This window comes from Lissotriton helveticus, chromosome 3_1, assembly GCF_964261635.1.
Source record: "Lissotriton helveticus chromosome 3_1, aLisHel1.1, whole genome shotgun sequence".
NCBI lineage: Eukaryota > Metazoa > Chordata > Amphibia > Caudata > Salamandridae > Lissotriton > Lissotriton helveticus.
In genome coordinates this window covers 349,614,046-349,639,055 of record NC_136061.1, presented here as the reverse complement: position 1 = coordinate 349,639,055, position 25,010 = coordinate 349,614,046, and positions in this window count along the sequence as shown.

The window sequence follows — 25,010 nt, the reverse complement described above, 5'->3', positions numbered from 1 at the left end:
CACTTTCCATCCCTCTTGCCTCATTCTGCGCCTTTTTTGCTTGTTTCTGCACCCTCCTTCCCTCTTTCTATACCTCTCTTTCCTCTTACTTCTTACTGTACCTCTCTTGCCTCTTTCTGTACTCGTTCCTTCTTTCTGCACATCTCTTGCCTGTTTCTGCAACTCCCTTGCATCTCTCTACAGTTCTCTTGCGTCTTTCTGCACCTCTGTTGCTTCTTTCTGCACGTCTCATACCTCTTTCTGAACACCTCCTGCCTCTTTCTGCACCTCTCTTTGTTATTTCTGCACCCCTCTTCCCTTTTTCTGCACCTCTCTTGCCTCTGTCTGTACCCCTCTTGCCTTGTTCTGCACTCTGTTGCTTCTTTATGTACTTCTATTGCATATTTCTGCACCACTCTTGCCTCTTTCTGTACCTCTGCTGCTTCTTTATGCACTTCTATTGCTTATTTCTGCACCACTCTTGCCTCTTTCTGTACCTCTGTTGCTTCTTTCTGCACTTCTCTTGCTTCTTTCTGCACCTCTATTGGAAATTTCTGCACCACTCATGCCTCTGTGTGCTCCTCTCTTGCCTCTTTCTGCTCCTCTCTTGCCTCTTTCTACACTTCTCTTGCATCTTTTTGCTACTCTCTTGCACATTTCTGCATCCCTCTTGCCTCTTTCTGTACCTCTGTTAGTTCATTCTGCACCTCTCTTGCCTCTGTATGCACCCTTGTTTCTCCTTTCTGTACCTCTTTTGCCTGTTGCCGCAACTCTCTTGCCTCTTTTTGCACTTACTTTCTGCACTTCTGTTGCTTCCTTCTGCACTTCTGTTGCCTCTTTATGCACCCCTCCTGCCTCCTTCTGCACCTCTGTTGCTTCTGTCTGCACTCACTCTTGCACTTCTTTCTGTATCCCTCTTGCCTCTTTGTGTACCCTTCTTCCCTCTTTCTGCACCTTCTTTGCCTGTTTCTGCAACTCTCTTGCTTCTTTCTGAACTTCTCTTGACTCTTTCTGTACTCAAATGGGAAGTGCAAGAAGTCAAGTTGAAAGCTCTGTGTGCTCTCGTGACTGAGGTATATGTCTACTTGTATATGTATTCTGCATCTGAAGATGGTAGTGATGAAGCAAAGCTTCGCATTTGCGACTTGCTGTAGTCATGAACCTCGCTCATGTGTAACCAAGTAATAATTTGTACGTCTTACTAACCTTTATTTCATGTTTGAACGAGGTAAATGAAGCTTGCACATGTGTATTTCTAATACGATTAATTCGAGTCAATAAAATGGCCGCTGCTTTGAAATAGCTTCTGCGCATGCGTCAGTCACACTCACGTGTCCTGACGTGTTTGCAGGTTTGGAGGGAAATAGTTGCGCATGCGTAATACATAGCTTTGGCAATAACGTGGTACTGCTTGTGCCATTGCTCTTGTGCCTGTGTATATGTAGCTAACATTTAGACTGCATTAGTATATTTTTTGTGATAAGTTGAAAGTACAAAACCAATTATGTGTTTTCATAATGTTATTTCTATGTATTAATTTGTTCTCGCTTACTTTTCATGTACCGCGGGAAATGGGGGTCTGACTGAGCCGAAAGCCATCTTGGAGGTCCTTTCTGCGCAGGACCGTCCGCCTGAGGGGAAAAGTCAACCTTGGCTGGTGGAACTCAGCCAGCTGGCAGGGATGGGCAAGATGCTCCTGAGAAACTGACCTGCGAACTCAGCAGGACGGAGTCATGTGTCCCTATTCTGAAACAATGTTAATTTGTCATTGTATTTCCCTGGACTTTCTCATGAGAACCCCAATCTCGCTAGGCGGTACCCAGAGATGCAAAGTAGGCATCGAAATAGTGTGTTCTGATTGGTGTGTTACCCAAATCCTATCTTAGGACCAATCCAAATTGAGGGATTCTGACACTTTGCAACATTGGGGGGTGGTACACCGTCCCCAAACTGTATATCTACCCTGGGTTCACCTAGGGAAGTCGTCCGACTTGTCTGGTTTAGCTGACCTGTCACTGACCCAACGCACTCAATAGGTGACTGAAGATACAGAGCACTGCGGAGTACTCTGTCCGAAATTGACCATAGACTAAGGTTTTACTAAACCTTAAAGTGCTGGCGAAGCACTTGGCTGGGAGTTCGCTGACCCAATCGGGGTCTTGATCGATAGCTGCAGAGAGGGTGGAGCGCAGGCGTTGCTTCCGAACTGCGGGTGCTGGTCCTGTCCTGAGGGTTTCCTGTCCTGTCCTGATTCCTAATCTGAGGGTTTCCTGTCCGGCCCTGGGTGTCCATTCTGCACCTGCTGTCCATTGAGGGGTATCCTTCCTTGAGGGTTTCCTGTCCTTAACTGACCCGTGGCCAGGGTTTGGTTTTCACACCAGTCTAGGTAAATATTGCTCTGAAATCTTTAAACTTGCACCTTTCTATTTTTCTGTCCTTTGCTTCAATAAAGACACACCTTTGCATATGTTGATTTTTCCATGCTTTTGCCGAAAATTATTGAAACGTAAAGTCATTGCATATTTTCATAACGTTTCCCATGTTACCCTGCCTGTGAGAAATTATATTTTGCATTGCAGTGTGTCATTTCCTGATATGGTCTAGCACGGCCTTTCTTAAACTGTCCAAAGAACTTTTGCCCTAAATACATAGCGTTTCCTGTTGCATCCCATATTAGCATTTCCATGATTACCCTGACTTTATTTCTCTATAGTTATGTACTTGTCATTATCTTGATTATCGATTGTCTTATCCTTGTAAATCTAATGCTTACTGAGGACGAACTTTAGATAAAGACTTTAAAACTTCCAGTTGTCCGTGGTCATTTTACAAAGGTATTGAATGTCATTTTGAGTTGTATTTTGCTGCCTTCCTTTTACAGCTAGCTCCCTGATCCATTGTGGTCATAGGTACCCGTGTCGGTCGATGGTAAGTCGGGTACGCTGAGGAATAACAGTAGGGAATTCACACAAATTGGTAGCAGCCCGTGAAGTCACCCGGTCAATGTATATAGTGAATTGAAATATATGGGCCCGAAGCCGGAAGCGGCGAAATTATTGGTTGGGTGACCTCGCGCGCTCTATCAGTAGCATAAAAAGCGGGTAACTTCTCCTATAGGTGGTCAGATTTTCTCAGTTCTGCTCTGTCATTCGTTTGCACAGGCAGACATGTCTTATGTATATATGTGTTATAGGGGCCTACAAATATACTCTTGAACAACCATGTGCCCTGTATTGTGAGTAGAAAGAAATGCATACACCTTTTTTTACACAAATTTACAGAGTATGCTGTTTGAAACACAGGTATTCAAGTGTTTGTATGTTTATTTTCATTTAACATGTCACCAGGTAAAAGCATAGACACACATGCATACCTTCACAAACATGGTCAGACTTACTACAGTGCTATGCTCAGGGTTGCTGTTTTATATTTGGTAGGCCTAACATTCTGAGCAGTCGATTAATAGTGAACCTTCAAGAGAAAAGTGAGGTTTAAGACATCTTCGGAGAAGTATTAGTGATTAGGGTACTTTGTATGAGTCTGTTGTAAGGTACAGTCAAAGTAGGCCTCTTTCTACACCTCTGTTGGTTCTTTCTGCACATATCTTGCTTTTTTCTGCACATTTCTTCCTCTTTCTGGACTTTTGTAGCCTCTTTATGCATTTCTCTTGCTTCTTTCTGCACCTTTCTTTCTCTTTCTGCACCTCTCTTGCCTCTTTTTACACTTCTCTTGCTTCTTTCTGCGCATTTCTCACTCTTTCTGCACATGTCCTACCTATGTAGGCATAGTTAGAAATTAGCATTTAAAAAACCTTAGAAATTCACTGAAAAAAAACAGAGGTTTCAGGGACGTTATAGATAGGGATTAGCATTGAAAAAAAACGTAGGAATTCACTGAAAAAACATAGGTTTCAGGGACGTTATACTTAGTTGCTCATTTAATCTTACAAAACCAGACAATTTCGGCAATTATGGTTAGTTGAGCTAAATATAACTCGCGCCCCCGCAATGTACTGCTGATGACGTTACATATTACATCACTCAGGACATGGTCAGTGACATCACTGATGACATCACTGATGACATCTCAAATGACATCACTTTTTACATCATCCACGTGATAATCTGATATACCTCCTCACACCTTAATACAACCTTTGATACATCCACTCTAAAATACAGACTGCCATTCTCGAAACCATAAACACACCAATACCAGTTACGGTGCACAGACATAATATCGACTCCAAAATATCGTTTGGACAGAATATCGAGTTTTAAATATCGTTTGGAGAAAATATCGACAGGACAGAATATCGACAGCCAAAATATCGTTTTTAAGGTAAGTGAAGTAATATCGACTGTAAATAATATAGAAAGTGAAAATATCGAAGTATATAATCTAGATAGTAAAAAATATCGTTTTTTAAATAATATGTAATTATTTATAGTGTTTTTATGTTATAATATGTGTGAAAAGTGTCATTTTATGTTATAATTATTTTTAATTAATGATTTCTTTTAAATTATTGTGTAATTTTATTCTGTAGCGGGTTGTGGGTTTATAGGTGAATAGGGTGGGAAGTAATTTAATTATAATTAATTAAATATGTACATTTATTAATTGGTAGTAATAATTAATTCATTGGTAATTAAATAATATATGTTAATTATTTAAAATTTAATTGGTAATTAATTTAATTTATTAATTGCTAATTATGTAAATTAAAATAATGTATTTCCTGTAGCGGGTTGTGGGTTTATAGGGGAATAGGGTGGGAAGTAATTTAATTATAATTAATTAAATATGCAAATTTATTAATTGGTAGTAATAATTAATTAATTGGTAATTAAATAATATATGTTAATTATTTAAACTTTAATTGGTAATTAATTTAATTTAATTTATTAATTGCTAATTATGTAAATTAAAATAATGTATTTCCTGTAGCGGGTTGTGGGTTTATAGGGGAATAGGGTGGGAAGTAATTTAATTATTATTTATTAAATATGTAAATGTATTAATTGGTAGTAATATTTAATTAATTGGTAATTAAATAATATTTGTTAATGAATTAAAATGTAATTGGTAATTAATTTAATTTAATTGATTAATTGCTAATTATGTTAAATTAAAGGGGTATTTTTAGGGTTCAGGGTCAGTTTTTAGTTTTTGGGTAAAGGGGTATTTTTAGGGTTCAGGGTCAGTTTTTAGTTTTTGGGTAAAGGGGTATTTTTAGGGTTCAGGGTCAGTTTTTAGTTTTTGGGTAAAGGGGTATTTTTAGGGTTCAGGTTCAGTTTTTAGTTTTTGGGTAAAGGGGTATTTTTAGGGTTCAGGGTCAGTTTTTAGTTTTTGGGTAAAGGGGTATTTTTAGGGTTCAGGTTCAGTTTTTAGTTTTTGGGTAAAGGGGTATTTTTAGGGTTCAGGGTCAGGTTTTAGTTTTTGGGTAAAGGGGTATTTTTAGGGTTCAGGGTCAGTTTTGGGTTTTTGGGTAAAGGGGTATTTTTAGGGTTCAGGGTCAGTTTTTAGTTTTTGGGTAAAGGGGTATTTTTAGGGTTCAGGGTCAGTTTGGGGTTTTTGGGTAAAGGGGTATTTTTAGGGTTCAGGGTCAGTTTTTAGTTTTTGGGTAAAGGGGTATTTTTAGGGTTCAGGGTCAGTTTTTAGTTTTTGGGTAAAGGGGTATTTTTAGGGTTCAGGGTCAGTTTTGGGTTTTTGGGTAAAGGGTTTTTTTAGGGTTCAGGGTCAGTTTTGGGTTTTTGGGGTACAGGGGTACAGTGTAAAAATAAAGTAAAATTAAATTTACATTAATTTAATTTAATGAAATTAAATTAAATTAAATTATATTTAAATAATTTTAAATAATTTAAATAAAAAAAATTATTATATACTTACCAATACTTACGTTGTAATGGTAGTGCGTTGTAAAAGTTGCGTTGTAACGTCATATATCCACTGTTGCACTCTTTGCAGTGGGAATAGTAATTTTTACTCTTTTGTATTTGTACGTTAATAATATTGGCTATTATTTAATTACATTTTGTTACTATATATATATATGTTTTAAGAAATATGATTAAAAAAATATTATTTTTTTACTTTCATTAATTATTTAATTATTAAAAGTTATTTTAAGTATTGTTAATTATATTTTAGTAATTAATTTTTTATATTAATGTAATTAAACATTGTTTTTATTAAAGTCGATATTTTTTACAACTATATTTTTGTAAACGATATTTTGTACTCGATATTTTTGTACTTACCTGTTTGTACATACAAACTCGATATTTTGGTTGTAGATATTTTTTCCTCGATATTTTGGGTAGTCGATATTTTGGCAGTCGATATTATTTCAGTGATCCACCAGTTACTACATACCCACTCACTGATTCCTAGGACTACACACACATCCACTCACTCAGTCATACAGTCACTCATACGTGCAGCACTATCATATGTACTAATACTCCTATACAGACCCTCACACACTGCCACTCACCCATAGAGTTACTCACACATATAGTTAACATGCAAAGAATCAATCACACTGTCATTTACTCACCTACATAGTTATATACACACCACCTAATTTATTCATACAAATACTAACACATACTTACTCTCTTATACAATCACTGACACAAACACACACTCATCCATACAGACACTCTCACAATCACTCACTCTCACATATATTCATTTATATAGTCCAACACTCACATATACTGCATTTCACATATGTAGTTATCACACATTTACCACTGAGACATCCATTCACTCACCAACACACCTATACACAAACTCACCCACCCATACAGCCCTTCACAGACACACTGTTGAACCCATACACCCAATGAATCACCCACTCACACATCTATGCATGGAGTCACACACCCCCACCCACCTACACAGACACTCAGGCACCCATACAGATACACAGACAAAGAATTAATAACCCATATAGACAGTCATGTAGCTATTCACTAACCCATGCAGCCGCTAACAAACCAACTGACGACTGATACAGACATTCACACAGTTTAGTCACTAACCCATGCATTCAGTAAGACACGTTTAATAACTCAGTCACGTACCTACAAAATCATCCATACAGACACTCATATACCCACTCATTCTTTAATACACCTTGGTATATATATATAACGCACAGGACACTGCACAGGTGTGCTGCATTGTGAAGGGGCGGTGCGAACTCGCCACAACGAGTTCTGAAAAGGCGGTGTTCAACAGCAGAGTGCATCTCATCTATGGAGGCTTGTGGCGCTGATGACGGCCAAACACCGGCTAGAAATGCATCCGCCAATTTTGTTCATTAAAGAGCCTCCAAATGTTCCCCTGGGTCTCTGCTCTTCTTTGCTGGGAGGAGTTCTGTGGCAATCTATTATGCGTCAGCCAGGGACGCATTACAGGGATCCCTGCTTCGTTTGGGCTTGAACGTAACTGGCACGAACTGTGGCAGTTCTCTGCCACAAGAACTTTTCTTCAAAAGCTATTTGAATGGTTCATAAGTCCGCCTTGGAGCCCGGGGAATCAAGTTGGTGGTGACGAGGTTATTCAAACCTCGCGCTGGGCTGCCTGCATTGTCAGTGTAGTCCCCGCCGCAAGGACCCCCTGGAATCCGAGGCCGAGGTGGTATTGGGGAGCTCAGGAGGACACTTGATGAACTACAAAGCTTGAAAAATTAAACCGTCACACTTTGGTTTTGTTTCGTTTTTGGTCACACTTTGCTGAAACTCTGCTAAGCACAGTGGATCTCTATTCATCGATCCCTCCCCCGAGCAACACCCCCTGGGACCTACTACACAGGATTCTGGGGCTTTCAGTTTCCTTCAATGCACAGGACACTGCACAGGTGTGCTGCATTGTGAAGGGGGCAGTGCGAACTCGCCACAACGAGTTCTGAAAAGGCGGTGTTCAACAGCAGAGTGCATCTCATCTATGGAGGCTTGTGGCGCTGACGACGGCCAAACACCGGCTAGAAATGCATCCGCCAATTTTGTTCATTAAAGAGCCTCCAAATGTTCCCCTGGGTCTCTGCTCTTCTTTGCTGGGAGGAGTTCTGTGGCAATATATATATATATATATATATATATATATATATTTATATATATATATATATATATATATAACATCTTCATTTTTTCAGGCCAGCTGTATAAACAACAGAGGGGTACCGCGAAGGTCACGTGCTCCGCCCCCCAGTTACGCAAATCTTTTCGCGGGCTGGTGGGAGGAGCACGTGGCCTGGCGAGACACACAAGAGAGATGGACAAAGTGGAGTTTTGGACCAGGTATATTGATGACCTTTTCATCATATGGAAAGGTCCACACTCCCTAGCTGCAGATTTCATACCATTTCTCAACCAGAATGATCTTAATCTCGCATTTAGTGGTTAGATAAGCCCTACACAGGTCTTCTATCTTGATTTAGAAGTTTACATTAAGAACACTGAGATTCAAACACGTCTTTTCAGGAAGCCGACTGCGGGGAACACGGTGCTCCACGCTAAAAGCTTTCACCTCAAGAGTATGGTATACAACATTCCTTATGGGAAGCTTCTGCGTATGAAGCATAACTGTTCTTCAGAGGAAGACTACAGGAAAGCAAGAGGTGAGGCATGTTTACGATTTAAAGCGAGAGGCTATTCTAACGGCTCACTGGACACAGCCATTAAAAAGGTTGATATCTTGACCAGAAAAAATCTGTTGGCGGTTAAGATTGCCAAGAATAACATTGCCTCCTGCAAACCTGAACCTACACGCATGATTATGCGTTATAATTCACAGTCAGCTAAGATAGTGCAAATGTTTTGTATAAACTGGCACATTCTGCAAACGGACAATATTCTTAAAGACCATATTTCAGCACAACCACTCATTACGTATAGGAGATGTAAATCCCTTAAATATCTGTTAGTCTCAAGCCACTACGATGGTACTGCCAGACGGAAGGAGCCCATTAAGGGGTTCTTTCCCTGTATGAAATGCAAGGCATGTAAAAACAGTACGAAAAAGACGATGTATGAAATTCCTGGTTAAAAGGAAAAAACTATGAGGGCTATTGATAAACTGCTCAATTGTAATTCAGAATTCACAATATACTGTCTCGAATGTCCTTGCAAAAAGAAATACATTGGCAGCACAATCAATGCTACAAACGAGTGCTTGAGCACATGCGTGCCATAACTAAAAAAGATAAAACATACCCAGTGGCACGCCACTTTGGGGAATTTCACCTAAGCAATAGGGATCTCCTATCATTCTACTGTCTAGATCAAATAACCAAGAATGAGAGAGGGGGTGATAGAATTAGAAAGTTAAGAGCTTTGGAGTCTAGGTACATCATCGAACTGGGCACAATGACACCCCATAGTTTGAACAATGATGAAGAGCTGTGGTCTCATTTAGAATAACTGATGAGCATTATATCAAACAAGCATTCTTGCCCAGGGGAAAGGCATGATTTTAAGAAATATTGTCCTACTAGCAGCCCGTCCTGACGTTGTCCGGGAGCAATTAGGCTTCAGGCCCCCCGCCGCCCCGACGTTGTCCGTGGGTCCCCTGGAGCCTTCCTCCATATATTGCAGTATTATACCTCTATGTTTACTTTGTATGCTTTTGTAACCTGCACACGTCACTTTTTCCTCCTGTAATGCACCGTTTGCTACGCTCACGATTGTCACTTTTGTCACTTTTGTAATGCTAGCTCTTGTATTTTTTTGGCTCACGATTGTCATTTTTGCTTTTGCTTCATTTAATGTAACGTTTGCTTTTGTTTTTTGCTCACTTGTAATGTTCTCATGTTCTCATCCGCCGCTCCCCGCTCCTTAATAAATAAATAAATAACCTACCTCATCCGCTTGCTTCATTTAATGTAACGTTTGCTTTTGTTTTTTGCTCACTTGTAATGTTCTCATGTTCTCACCTGCAGCTCCCCACTCCTTAATAAATTTATACTACTATTAGCTGACTCTGCCACACCCGCGCTGACTCTGCCACACCCGCACTGACTCTACCCCAATTAAATAAATAACCTACCTCACCCGCCGTTCACCGCTCCTCCCCGCTGCTCCTCGCCGCTCCTCACCGCCTGTCCGCTTCTCCTCACCGCTCCTTCCAGCCTGTCCGCCGCTCCTCCCCGCGCTGATGTCCGCCGCTCCTCCCCGCGCTGATGTCCGCCGCTCCTCTTCCGCTACTGCACGCCGCTCCTCCCCGCGCTCCTGATGTCACCACACAGGTCGCGGCCGGCTCTACTTGCAAGGGTCTACTTTTTTTTATCGTCAATTTTTTAAATAACGTATATATGTAGCCTATGTCCATCTGCACACCCTGACGATTACAATGATGTATCGGGTGTGTGGATTGGTGCTGTGGGTCCCGAGTTTACCCGCCTCAAAGGTCCAAAGTTCTTGCTTTATAATAGTAGTATAGTAGTATAGATAGATATGTGTAATTCACTCTGTTCTTTGAATCTGCACTAGCAAACAACAACAAATCTTGAATTAAGAAATGTAATAATTTAGAAGTTTGTGTAGATATATGAAATACTGTCTTTAACTTTTGTAGTCTGCTCTAAACCTAAGCCATGAAACTTAGTCCACTAGATTTTATTTATTTTGGTTTAAGGATTCTTTCACCTTGATTATTGGTCACATTAGCAAGAATAATGATTTGTATAATTAATGTAACCTATGAACTATGATGCTCCCTATCCTCTCCCTCCGTGGTTGGAGTATGCCCATTCAGGGCGCAATAGCTTTGTGCACTCTCACACACAGGCCATGTATTGTTTATACTATTATATTTTTTCTAGGTTTTGGATATACCGGTGACATTATTTTTATGTCAGCAAATTTTATTTCAAAACTCGAAAAAATATGCTGTTATCCAGGTGTAGAATTCCTCCAACATGGTGTACTGAATGAAATTGTGAAACATGTTAAGATGGCCGATTATACATTGCTAATAGCATTGAATTATCCCTCTTTCATGTTTACCATTGTTTTTAATGTGCACGTGCACTTTTTTACTTTAAAATGGTATAACTTTATCAATGTTATTGACATTGACAAAGCCTGAGCGGCGAAACGGGTCTGTCAACGCTAGGAGGGGGGATGTTTGATTCACAAAAATAAAAGTATTATTGCACAAAACTTGCGTTGTGCTCCTGCTTGTGTCGGATGACACTGCAATGGCGAACTGTATATATATATATATATAACCTGCTGCGAGTGCTTTTTCTGGAGGGTTTTTTGAACCACGGAGCTCGAGATATATATATATATATATATATTCACTGAAAAAAACATAGGTTTGACACCAGTGATGTCATGAGTGATGTAATATGTGACGTCATCAGCAGTGCATTACACGCGCAAGTTATAGTGAGTCCAACTAACTATAACGTGGAATTTCATTGGTTTTATATCAGTAAAATTTCCAGCTAACTATAACTGGTGTCAAACCTATGGTTTTTTCAGTGAATTTCATAGGTTTTGTAAATGCTACTTCCTAACTATAACGTGTGTAAAACCTATGGTTTTTTCAGTGAATTTCATAGGTTTTTAAAATGCTAATTCAGAAATATCTCATGTATACAACCTATACTTTTGTCAATAAAGTTCTGGCAATATTTTTTTCAGAAACAAGCCGTTTTCTTCACTGTTCAAGTTGCATAGAGACTCCTTGTAAAGCGATACAGAATTAGAAAGTCTGCACCTTGCCTTTTTTTCAACGCATTAAAATTTGCCTGTAAATAAAAATAGCCTTTCTAAACTTTCGTGCACGACCCGCTATGCGCACTCTCGGCAACAGTTCTCAATAAAATGGATAGCACATTTGCAGGCTTTTGTGCGCAACCGACTGCGCGCACCCGCCTATATATTTCGTGAAAACTTTGCAATCTGAACTTATTGAATTTCTTCATAGACCCATCAAAGAACTTATAATACGTCAAAGACACTAAACCTAGGCTTCTTTTTTAATATTATGAAAATTTTCATTAAATGGAGCCGAATGTCTTTTTAAACTTTCGTGTGTGACCGAATGTACACACCTTGGTATTTTAAAAAAAAATATAAAAGGTTTTATACTTTAACAATTGTATGCTTGAATCGAGCTCACAAGATATATTAAATCCGGATATGTGGGGGGAGGAGCCAAGATGGCGATCGGAACAGTCGCATAACCGCCTCGCTCCGTGATTTCTTCCTCCCCGCCACCTATCCTGTATTTCATCCTGTTCGGGGTGTTCCGAATTTGGCCACCAAGGAAAAGCCTTCACTTACCATCCTTGTCCGGGGCTCTGGCGTGCAGTCATTTCGGCGTTCTGCCCTTGTTGCCTTGCTGGCCTTCCCGGCCCTGACGCCGGGGCCTCGAGTGCTGTGCTTGCCCGGAGATGTTCGGAGTACCGGCGGTCCGGAACCGGTGGAGAGACCCGATGCTGGGAGCCTGAGAGCCGCGGGCCGGAAGCCCTGGAGCGGACCCACCCCCGCGGGTGGGCCACCCCGTATGTCCGATTGCCTGCCGGCCCGAAGAAGAGAAGCCGCGCTGTCCGGCACCCCTCAAGTGGGTAGCCCACTCCTGTTGCTTGTCCCGCCCGGGGTCCGGTGCTGGGCTCCCCCCGAGTGTTGTGGGGAGCACGCCCGTTCTTCTGGTGCCTCTCCTTTCTCCGCCGAGCGCCATCCGCCGCGGATCGGTTGTGTGCCCTGGGGCCGCCGGTGCTCCTGGTGGACTTGGAGGCGCCCACGATGATGGCGGCGGGCGCTGTGCTTAAGATGGCAGATGGCCCCTCGGAGAGTCTTTCTCCTGGAGACAGGGAAGTTGCTGCATTTGTCCTCTCCAGCCCTCGTTTGATTCGGGCGGCCCCTACTCGGAGTGCTGTCTTGTCTGCCCTGGCTGCTCTGGGGATCGACCTGTCCTTGAAATGCCGAGACTTGGAGTCGCGGATCTCCGCCATGGCTGCTCTGCCATTTTGTGATGCGGTGTCGTCTTCCCGAATTGTAATGGTTGAAACTTCTCCGGCTGCTGTGCTGGGATCTCCAGCTGGGTGTTTGATTCTATGGGATCATGTGGACCCGGTGCCGATGCTGCAGTGTTTCCTACATCCTGATTTCTCTGCTTCGTGCTGGACAGCCCAGATATTGTGCTTGGCCACGTGGATCGTTGAGGTACTTTTGCATTCTGACTGCTGCCGAGTTCTCCTGGTTGCTTCTTGTTGGCCGGGACGGTGTTTTGCGGAGATCCCACTGGCCTTCCTGGACTGGTATGGACCCACTGTATCATTCTGCTTTTCGGCCGTGGCGGGGTCTGGAAGCTCGACTCTTCATAAAAGTGGACAGGGGTGATTGTGCCGGAGTACCTGTGGGACCCTTTTAAATGGCATCTCCAGGCCTCATTATTTTGGTTAGTTCTTGTTTTTCATCCTTGTGTGGGCTTTTTTCAATGTCCTTTTCGACCTCGATTGGTGATCCGTTGTTGCGGGCGGGGTAGTATTCCATGTTTCGATCGCTGGCTCCTCTCCTCTCCTGTCCTTCTTTTCCCTCTCCTTCTCTCTCTTTCTTCTTTCTCTTTCTTTGTTATTATTCCCTTTCTCTTTCTTCTATATTTCGGGTGACTCTGGGCGACAGGCACGCTGTTTAGTGGGGTAGGCCGTAGCCATTACAGTGATGTAGGGTGGGGGGGGTGTTTGTTATTTTAGTTTGTTTTATTCTATGGTCCCTTTTTCCTTTTTCAGGGGGTGGGCTATGTCCCTTTGTTTTCACTCCTTTGTTTCGTACGTGTCCGCACTTTCTCCTTTTCCGGGGCGGGAGGGCTGTACATGTGGCGTCCACGTTATTTGTTTGCTGACATTTGTCCTTTATTTTTGAACCTTTGCTGGGCGTGGGATGTCTTTGGGCTTCGCCCTACTAGGGTTGTTTGATTGCGTGGGGGGCTGTCTCCCTCCCGCCCCCCCCCTCTTTTTCTGTATATGTTGCGTGACGCCCGGTAGATATGGTTGCTGCCTCCTCTATAAAATGTAAAATTAAACCTTTCTTATCCTGGCGCTGACTGTTTCACGTCTTTATTTCAAGTCTATCCTGTGTTCATTCTATTGTACGCATTGATGTTGCCCCTTTTTTTGACTCTCCTGCCTTTGCGGCCGGCCCCTGTGGTTGTAGGCCTGCGCTTGTATTTCTACGTGTCTTTCAATAAAGGTTTTAAAAAAAAAAAATCCGGATATGTTTGGATTTACTCCTTTTCACGTTTTGAAACTTCGCTGAATTAGACCGCTACTTCCAAATGGCGTACGTGACCAGATACTATCACCGCGTACACGTCCTGAGATGCGCATGTGAAGTCATGTGACTTGAAAACAACACTTCCAATTGGCTCTTAGTAGTTTCTATTCTGCAATTTACACGGAGGACTCCACCCACTCCTCTCACTATCTTTTCTACTCTCAAAAGAGAACAACGTTCAACACCCTTCGGAAGACTTTGCTGAAATGGCTGCCGCCCCGCATTCATCTTCCGAATCTGAAGGAAATGAGCGACTACCTTTAAAAAGAAAAAAGGAATCTTTTATTTGGCAATTTTTCACTTATCCTGAAGAACAAAAGAAAGTGAATGCGTCAAAAGTTACCTGCACGATATGCAATTCGGTTCTCTCAAGAGGAAATCCAAGAAAAGAATATTCCTTTTCCATACATACCATGGTGCGGCATGTCAAACAAGTGCACCCTGTGGAATTTGCACAGGCATCGACAAGAGCCCTGGCCACGCTATTACCATCAGAGGTGGCCAGCACATCTTCTGGTGGACGACCTGTATCACCATCGAGTGCTGTGATGGACTTGAGACCATATCTTGCAAAGGTGCACATGAAATGCAACGAGTGTGGAGAAATTCTTCTGTACGGGGAGCAGAGCCTCATTCTTACTAAACTAAAAATTGAGAGTCATAAATGCCCCGAGAAAAGATAAATTTCTTCATTTCATTTTGATCCAGTGTCACACATGAAAATGTTGTTGCAAGTTTAAAAAATCAAAAACAACATAACACTTGTTTAAAAAAAAAAAAAAAAAAGTTCTTTTCAGAACTAACTCATTCTACCAAAAAGAGCTCCAGGAGCATATTATGAAGGGGGTTTATCTCCGCTTTTTTGGCTTTCGTTCGTGCGCGACCGTGTGCGCGCACCCGTCTATATATTTCGTGAAAACTTTGCAATTGCAACTTATTAAATTTCTTCATAGACCCATCAAAGAACTTATACTACGTCAAAGACACTAAACCTAGGCTTCTTTTTTATTATTATGAAAATTTACATTAAATGGAGCCGAATGTCTTTTTAAACTTTCGTGCGTGACCGAATGTACACACCTTGCTATTTTTAAAAAAAATATAAAAGGTTTTATACTTTAACAATTGTATGCTTGAATCGAGCTCAGAAGATATATTAAATCCGGATGTGTTTGGATTTACTCCTTTACACGTTTTGAAACTTAGCTGAATTAGACCGCTACTTCCAAATGGCGTACGTGACCAGATACTGTCACCGCCTACACGTCCCGAGACGCGCATGTGAAGTCATGTGACTCGAAAACAACACTTCCAATTGGTTCTTAGTAGTTTCTATTCTGCAATTTACACGGAGGACTCCACCCACTCCTCTCACTATCTTTTCTACTCTCAAAAGAGAACAACGTTCAACACCCTCCAGAAGACTTTGCTGAAATGGCTGCCGCCCCGCATTCATCTTCCGAATCTGAAGGAAATGAGCGACTACCTTTAAAAAGAAAAAAGGAATCTTTTATTTGGCAATTTTTCACTTATCCTGAAGAACAAAAGAAAGTGAATGCGTCAAAAGTTACCTGCACGATATGCAATTCGGTTCTCTCAAGAGGAAATCCAAGAAAAGAATATTCCTTTTCCATACATACCATGGTGCGGCATGTCAAACAAGTGCACCCTGTGGAATTTGCACAGGCATCGACAAGAGCCCTGGCCACGCTATTACCATCAGAGGTGGTCCCTGAGATTCTTAGATGTCACTGCCTTCCACAAATGGCATAAGTCCTGGATGTTGGGTGCCATACTTGAGGGTTTGACCTAAAGACACGTCCTGCGGTGCCCTGGTCCAAAATCAAACAACATAACACTTGTTTTAAAAAAAAAAGTTCTTTTCAGAACTAACTCATTGTACCAAAAACAGCTCCAGGAGCATATTATAAAGGGAGTTTATCTCCGCTTTTTTTGGCTTTCGTTCGTGCGCGACCGTGTGCGCGCACCCGCCTATATATTTCGTGAAAACTTTGCAATTGCAACTTATTAAATTTCTTCATAGACCCATCAAAGAACTTATACTACGTCAAAGACACTAAACCTAGGCTTCTTTTTTATTATTATGAAAATTTACATTAAATGGAGCCGAATGTCTTTTTAAACTTTCGTGCGTGACCGAATGTACACACCTTGCTATTTTTAAAAAATATATAAAAGGTTTTATACTTTAACAATTGTATGCTTGAATCGAGCTCAGAAGATATATTAAATCCGGATGTGTTTGGATTTACTCCTTTACACGTTTTGAAACTTAGCTGAATTAGACCGCTACTTCCAAATGGCGTACGTGACCAGATACTGTCACCGCCTACACGTCCCGAGACGCGCATGTGAAGTCATGTGACTCGAAAACAACCCTTCCAATTGGTTCTGAGTAGTTTCTATTCTGCAATTTACACGGAGGACTCCACCCACTTCCCTCACATCTCTACCCTGTTATCTGCAATTGTGAACATCAAAAGGAGCTGCGCTACGCCCCTGTAACAGGCCTCACTCCCACTGCTGCAACGGCTTGGCAGTCCTCCAGATGCACAGGAACAGCCCCTCCGATCCATTGAAGTTCTCTGTCGTGAGAGGCCTCACTCCCACTGCTGCAACGGCTTGGCAGTCCTCCAGATGCACAGGAACAGCCCTTCCGATCCATTGAAGTTCTGTGTCGGTCTCAATACCACTTACGAAATGAAAATAAGCACTGAAGAATATTTATGCTGTAGCAGGAGGAGTACTACATGCTTGCAGAATGCATTCTATTACCTATAAAAAAGTGAAACACCCACGCTACAATCATATAGAATACTTCCTCTAAAGAAGCCTGTGAATAACTTTCGAACATCAGGTTAACCTTTTTTTACTCTGTCATCATTGTTAAAGATAAGTATTTACAATACTATATTAAACAATGCCATGATTTTTCCTTTTTAATTTTAAAAATCTTGCAATCTTTCACAAACCCAATACTCATGGCTTCTTTTTCGTGACAAAAATCTTGCAATATTACATACTTACATAGAATAACAGAAAAAACATAAAACTACAAAGGCCAAACAGTCTACTAAACGCGGATTTGTAACCTATGGGGCAGATTCATGTTAACTACTTCATACCCAGATATGCACCGGTTAATGTGCACCACAGTATGCTAGTGCTCCGTTACCCATGGTGTGCCACATTTGAAATGTGGCGCACCATGGTACAAAAACACCATACATGCGTAACACATCTGTGCTCAAAAACTAATACATTGCTAGAGTTGCATCGCAACTGTGATGCAGCTCCAGCAAGGCTCACCAATGCACTATATTCACAATGCTACGTCAATACCTACGCCTGCTTCAAGCACATGCACAGTTTTGAAACAGCATGGGCCTGAAAGTCACTGAGTGAAATATCATACATTACAGTCAGCCACTTTCAAGACGCATTCCTTCAGAGGAACACTTACCGGTTATTAGAGGTAGATCGTCCGACTCCACCGGAGGAGACCCCTAATAAAAAAGACATATATAAAATGCGGACTAGCCACTGTATCGTGCTAGCAAACTTTAACTTAAAAATCGTTAGAAAAAACAAAAGGAATCGAGCAAAATTAGTAGGCCACTGATAAGATCTCTTTTTCACCTCCCTAAAATAGAAACATTAGGAACAACCCCTCATGAGAAATATGAAACTAGTGAGAGAAACCGAGCTCGACGCCATGATGACTGCAAGATAGCTCGGCTCCACCGCCCACCCCGCCCAAAATAACGACAAACCGTATACAAATATTATAAATAAATACAACACACCAGCAAAGTAACAGGGTAAAACGTTTTATTAAATAACTATTTACATGGCAGCCTGCTGCAACATCGATCCAAATGCATGACACTGTTCCTGTCAAGGTAGCATAGCTGGCGGCCTAGGGGTGGAGGACCGTTGTGCAAATACCCCGGGGAAGACTCTGCATATGCTTGGTCCCTGAGATTCTTCGATGTCACTGCCTTCCATAAATGTCATAAGTCCTGGATGTTGGGTGCCATAGTTCAGGCTTTCACCTAAAGACACGTCCTGCGGTGCCCGGGTCCAACCATCACATATACCTGCACCAGGAGACGGCGTGGGGTGCACTGGAAGGGAGAGGCGGCGCGAACGAGCCTCCCCCACCTCCCCAGGTGGAGGTTTCTCAGCTACACACCTAAAGACATGTCCTGCGGTGCCCTGGTCCAACCATCACATATACCTGCGCCAGGAGACGGCGTGGGGTGCACTGGAAGGGAGAGGCGGCGCGAACGAGCCTCCCCCACCTCCCCAGGTGGAGGTTTCTCAGCTGCACCCCAGCACTTCACTCGACATAGGCGGCCGGCTCCCAGGGTCCGGCGGAACTTTTAGCCTTTTGGTGACTCTTCCATTCTGGACCTTGTCCCACAATCCGTTTGACCTGAAGACACGTCCTGCGGTGCCCTGGTCCAACCATCACATATACCTGCACCAGGAGACGGCGTGGGGTGCACTGGAAGGGAGAGGCGGCGCGAACGAGCCTCCCCCACCTCCCCAGGTGGAGGTTTCTCAGCTACACCCCTAAAGACACGTCCTGCGGTGCCCTGGTCCAACCATCACATATACCTGCGCCAGGAGACGGCGTGGGGTGCACTGGAAGGGAGAGGCGGCGCGAACGAGCCTCCCCCACCTCCCCAGGTGGAGGTTTCTCAGCTGCACCCCAGCGCTTCACTCGACATAGGCGGCCGGCTCCAAGGGTCCGGCGGAACTTTTAGCCTTTTGGTGACTCTTCCATTCTGGACCTTGTCCCACAATCCGTTTGACCTGAAGACACGTCCTGCGGTGCCCTGGTCCAACCATCACATATACCTGCGCCAGGAGACGGCGTGGGGTGCACTGGAAGGGAGAGGCGGTGCGAACGAGCCCCCCCCACCTCCCCAGGTGGAGGTTTCTCAGCTGCACCCCAGCGCTTCACTCGACAAGCTGAGTTGCGCCCGCTCCTGCGGCACAGTGCCTCGCTCGGCCAGCTGAATTACGCCTGCTCTTGCTATTACAGCGTCTCACCCGCCATCCGGCTGAATTGCACCCACTCTTCCGGTACAGCGACAGGCGGCTGCCACGGAGCTCAGGAAATGGCGGTCGGCTCCACAGACTTGGGCCTGGCCTGCAAGGATGGCTCTGGACAACCCTGGAACTCGGACGCTTGACTGCTACGGCATGGGCCCCATTCCCAAAAGCGTCCCCACAGCCTTGAAGATACTACAAGAGTCACCGGGGCCCCCGACTCCCGCAGACTTCCGGTGGGCAGCTTCTGCCATGATTGCTCGCAGAATGGCCACGACGTAGCCACAGGGTGCTCTCATGCTGACGCCAGCTTCAGTCTGAAACATCCAGAAACACTGTAGTATCGCGTTGTCGCGTAATGCGTCATATGACGCGCCGCGTTAGCGCATCCGATGCGCGAAGCACAGCTTCCCGGAAGCGATCCGGGGCGCGGCGCGAAGCGCGTAACATAAGCATAACAGGTCATGTGACTTGTTAATAAAACTTTTCATTGGTTCATTTCACTTTTGGTTTCCTAATGATGTAAGGCTAGGTCATGTGACCTAAAAGTAACACTTTTCGTTGGTTTAGAACTAAACCACACCTCCTCAGGTGGTGGTTGAGCAAGAGGTGCCCCCCATCCCCACCTTCATGTTGCCTGATTCGGCCAGCTCAATCAATCGAGCATGAGACTCTGTTGTGATCTGAAGAACAGCTGCCTGCGGTGCCTCACAGAACCGCTTAATGAAGGCCCCCGAGGGGCGGTGTGGTGGCGCGGACTGGGAGGGACCGCTTATCTCCTACCCCGTCCCCAAGTCTCGCTTGGCCAGCTGAGTTCCGATCACTCTTGCGGCCTACGACTTGGAGAGGCCGAGGCGTTGACTAGGCGGGACCTCCGGCCGCAACCACAGCGACAACGATCGCTGCTGACGGAGGGGAGCCTTGCCGGTGAGAGCCACTGATCTGAAGAACCGCTGCCTGCGGTGCCCCCATGAGCCGCTAGACAGAGGCCCACGAGGGGCGGTGTGGTGGCGCGGACTGACAAGGGTCGCTTGGCTCCTGCGCCCTCCCCAAGTCTCGCTCGGCCAGCTGAGTTTCACCCACTCTTGCGACCTACGACATGGAGAGGCCGGGGCGTTGACTAGGCGGAGCCTCCGGCCACAACCACAGCGCCAACGATCGCTGCTGACGGAGGGGAGCCTTGCCGGTGAGAGCCACTGATCTAAAGAACCGCTGCCTGCGATGCCTACCTGAACAGCTTAACGGAGGCCCCCGAGGGACGGTGTGGTAGCGCGGACTGGGATGGGGCGCTTGGCTCCTGCGCCCTCCCCAAGTCTCGCTCGGCCAGCTGAGTTTCGCCCACTCTTGCGGCCTACGACATGGAGAGGCCGGGGCGTTATGGATCAGTATGAGCAAATTGATCTCAGTCTTGTTGCCCTGGTGTGGCCTGAGATCGCCCCCGACATAAGCGGCCGGCTCCCGGGTTCCGGCGGAATTTTTAGCCTTTGGGTGACTCTTGTCTTCTGGACCTTGTCCCACAATCCGTTTGACCTGAACACACGTCCTGCGGTGCCCTCACAATGCGGCCTGGTCCCTGAATGTGTGCAGGGGGACGGTATTGATTGGATCAAGATGGCGGCTTCACACAAAGCTGACTCAAGTGTTGCTGCTGATGCTATGCAGACAAAAACTGGTTTTCAGTTTGTACATTCTTCAGGCTTTTTCTTCATAAATGTAACAATATGAGACTCACTAGGAGAACGGCCGTTTATCTTTCCTTTCAAAATGCTGCCAACAATATTTTCTGAATGGAAGACACCATCTGAGATCGCCCCCGACATAGGCGGCCGGCCCCCGGGGTCCGGCGGGACTTTTAGCCTTTTGGTGACTCTTGTCTTCTGGACCTTGTCCGACAATCCGTTTGACCTGAAGACACGTCCTGCGGTGCCCTCGCAATGCGGCCTGGTCCCTGAATGTGTGCAGGGGGACGGTATTGATTGGATCAAGATGGCGGCTTCACACAAAGCTGACTCAAGTGTTGCTGCTGATGCTATGCAGACAAAAACTGGTTTTCAGTTTGTACATTCTTCAGGCTTTTTCTTCATAAATGTAACAATATGAGACTCACTAGGAGAACGGCCCTTTATCTTTCCTTTCAAAATGCTGCCAAGAATATTTTCTGAATGGAAGACACCATCTTGTAGCATAAAGGTCTGCGTCAAGAGTGGTATTGCCCAGAATCTCTTGTTTTCTAGTGCTCGTAATGACGAAGCCAGAACTGCCGAAAGGGATACTGGTCCTGCCGCTACTTATTGGACACATTGAACTATACTCTGGTCCTGCCTGACCTCGACCAAAATGGCGCCAGTATGGGAGCGAATTGCAACTCCTTATGACGTTCTAGTTACTTAGCCTTGACGTTATGGGGGATGTATGCGGTCTTTATGCACATTGCGGGCGGGGAAGGGTACTGACTAGGAATACGGACAACCCTATTGATGTCGATTTTTCATTATTGATTATTGTATTAATAAAGCTTCGAAATAATGTTACCCATGATACTCGCCCATGGTATGCGTATTGACGATTTTATTGTAACTGATCCTGTTATACTTTCAATTAAAAAATCAACCTTCACTGATCCTGCAACCATTTGTCACGTTTAGTTTTTTCAATTAAATGGCTCGCTTGTTACATACTCCTATACCCCTGGCTTTTGAAAGACACCATCTTGTAGAATAAAAGGCTACGTCAAGGATGGTATTGCCCAGAATGTCTTGTTTTCTAGTGCTCGTAATAACGAAGCCAGAACTGCCTTGGTATATTCCAATATATGCCAAAGACAGAAATGGAATTAGTCCAATCAACATTGTGCACAAATTGAGAAAGCAAGGAGACATGTTAATAAATCTGTTTCTGCTTTCCTCAGAGATTATAGCATGGGTTCTATTTACCACTACAACTTGCGTTACCACATGCAAGACATCTATAGGACAGATGGTGTTCATTTCACGGATGAGGGAAACAGAATCTTCCTCTGCAACATCAGACTCTGCATCGGTACTTACTTATAAATGCAGAAAAAACTCAATTAACACAAGGGCTCTTTTCAGAGCCACCTTATATCAAAGCACTCAAACTTCTAATTTATCTCCATTTTCACACTTGTAAATAGGTGTGCGCGCCCGGGTGCGTGCACCCCGCAACTTTAAAAAAAAAAAATATATATATATATATTTTCGCGTTTAAGGGCCTTACTGCACACCCTGAGAGAACCTATGCAGCAAAACAATCTCTACCTTCTCCCCTTTCCATGTTCCAACCCTTTGAAATGACAATATATTTACTCGCAGTGACAAAATGGCGGTCAACACTTCCTGATTTCCTTCTAATCGAACGTTAACAGACGTCACGCAGCAAAAAAAAAATTCCGCTCGTGCGCAGCCGCTTGAGTACGCACACCCGTCCGCGCTTACAGATATATAATTGACTTTAACTTTAATTTTCTCATCAACTACTGAACGGATTTACACCATTCCAAAAAAAGCGTAATCTGCGAGCCGGACTCTACAGTTTTGCCAAATTTCTTATAAATCCATTCAGCCGTTCGACCTGTAGCCGTGTCTAAACGTCCTATGGAAAATAACATGGAGAAAACACGTTTTGGGACCCCCCTTTTATCTCAGCCCCCACTTCACCAATCCCCCCCAAACTTTCAGGGAAGGAGCGCAGCGGACCGAGCCATCTTCTTTGAGAAATTCGCAAAGATTCATCCACCAGGGCCAAAGTTAATCCAAATAGAATGTTGAGGATTTCCTATGGAAACTAGGTCCTAACTATAACTACCTACTGGCGACTGCCAGTAGGTAATATATATATATATATATATACATATATATATGTATATATATATATATATATATATATATATATATATATATATATATATATATATATATATATATATATATATATATATACACATATATATATGTATATATATATATGTAAAAAACATATTTAAACTTTACAGATATACACAGTCACTGGATGATGTCATCAGTGATGTCACTTACCATGTCATGAGTGATGTAATATGTGATGTCATCAGCAGTGCATTGTGGGGGCGCGAGTTATAGTTAGCTCAACTAACTATAACGCCCGAATTTCTCTGGTTTTGTAAATGTCCAACTAACTATAACGTTCATGAAACCTGTGTTTTTTCAGTGAATATATATATCATAATAACTCCCTACACCAGCTCGATAGTTAGCAGTTATTCCACACGTAGCCTTAAATATGTTTATTAGTTCTATGGGCATTTTTTTTCCTAGTTTCCTTGAAAAATTAGCCAAGGCTGCTGTAGCTTTAAAAAACAACAGTTTTCTTGATTTGATTGCCTGGCTCCACAAGCCATTCTGGTCAAATAAGATACCCAGGTTCGAAAATGTCTTGGTGAAGTCAATCTTCTTATTGTCTACGAGATTATCTCTGCACTTTTAGTTCCCTTTTCCGCATTTCATTATGAAGGTCCTAGATTTATTTACCTGCACCTCCAAGTTCTGCATGTAAGTAGTGTATCTTGTTAATAAACGTGGGAGCCCTAGCTGAGTGTGTGCCATCAGCACTGCATCCTCAGCATAGAGGAGGGCAGGTATTGGGCGATGTCAGCTTGTGGTAGATCCCAGCACTGATCAGACAATGTCTGGCCCAAACTGTTAATATATAATGTTAAAAAACTGTGCCAACAGGCATCCCTGTCTAACCCCTCTCTCTATGCTGAACGATGTTGTGCACTCACCCTTAGCCCCATATCTGACCCTTGCTTTGATCCCAGTATATAATTGCCTCAGGAAATCTAATAGCAGTAGCTCAACACCTAGATTAGTTTATGATCCATAACTTATCATGCTCCACACAATCAAAGGCTGATGATAAGTCTACAAATGCCAAAAACAATCTACCCTGTTTGCCAGAATGTGTTTTCCAATTAATAAGTTCAAATGAAGTCCCTGCTCCACTGTATCAAGACATGGTCGAAAGCCAAATTGCAGATTAGATAAGATTTCATTGGCTTCTGCCCAGTCCGGAAGCTTATTTAGTACAATGTGTCCTGTCACCTTGACCAATGAATCAAGTAATGAGATTGTCCGGTAACAGGCGGGATTCTGGTTGTCACCTTTTTAGGTCGAGGGACCTATAAGCTGCGTATAAGCTGCGGTCCGGAGATTTAATGTCTTTTAGTAGGGCTTTAGAACCCGCCTCCCTGCGCAGTCTCTCCTCCATTGGCTGGCTTCCTAAACGGAGGCCAGCCATTGGAGGAGAGAGCCGTCCCTCCAAAGAAGCTCCGTCTTTTTCGGATTTGGGGGCGTAAGTTTTGCTGTTCTTTAGACAGTGACGTTGTCCGTCACTCAGGACAGCAAAACACGCACCCAAATTCGAAAAATTCTGGAAGCTAGGGGGCGCCATTTTGCTGCGTCTACCGAGGAGGTAAGTTTATTGTGCGTGCCTTCCTCGTCGCGCTCTCGCCTCCCCCGGCCCCCCCCCCTCCCTCCCTCTCCAGCAGCCATGTGCAGGAGAGCCTCCACGCCGTAGTGTGAGCTGTGACTGGCTCGAGACCCCTCTCTGCACCTCCCTCCAGAGGGGGCACGGCTCTGCACAACCACAGCT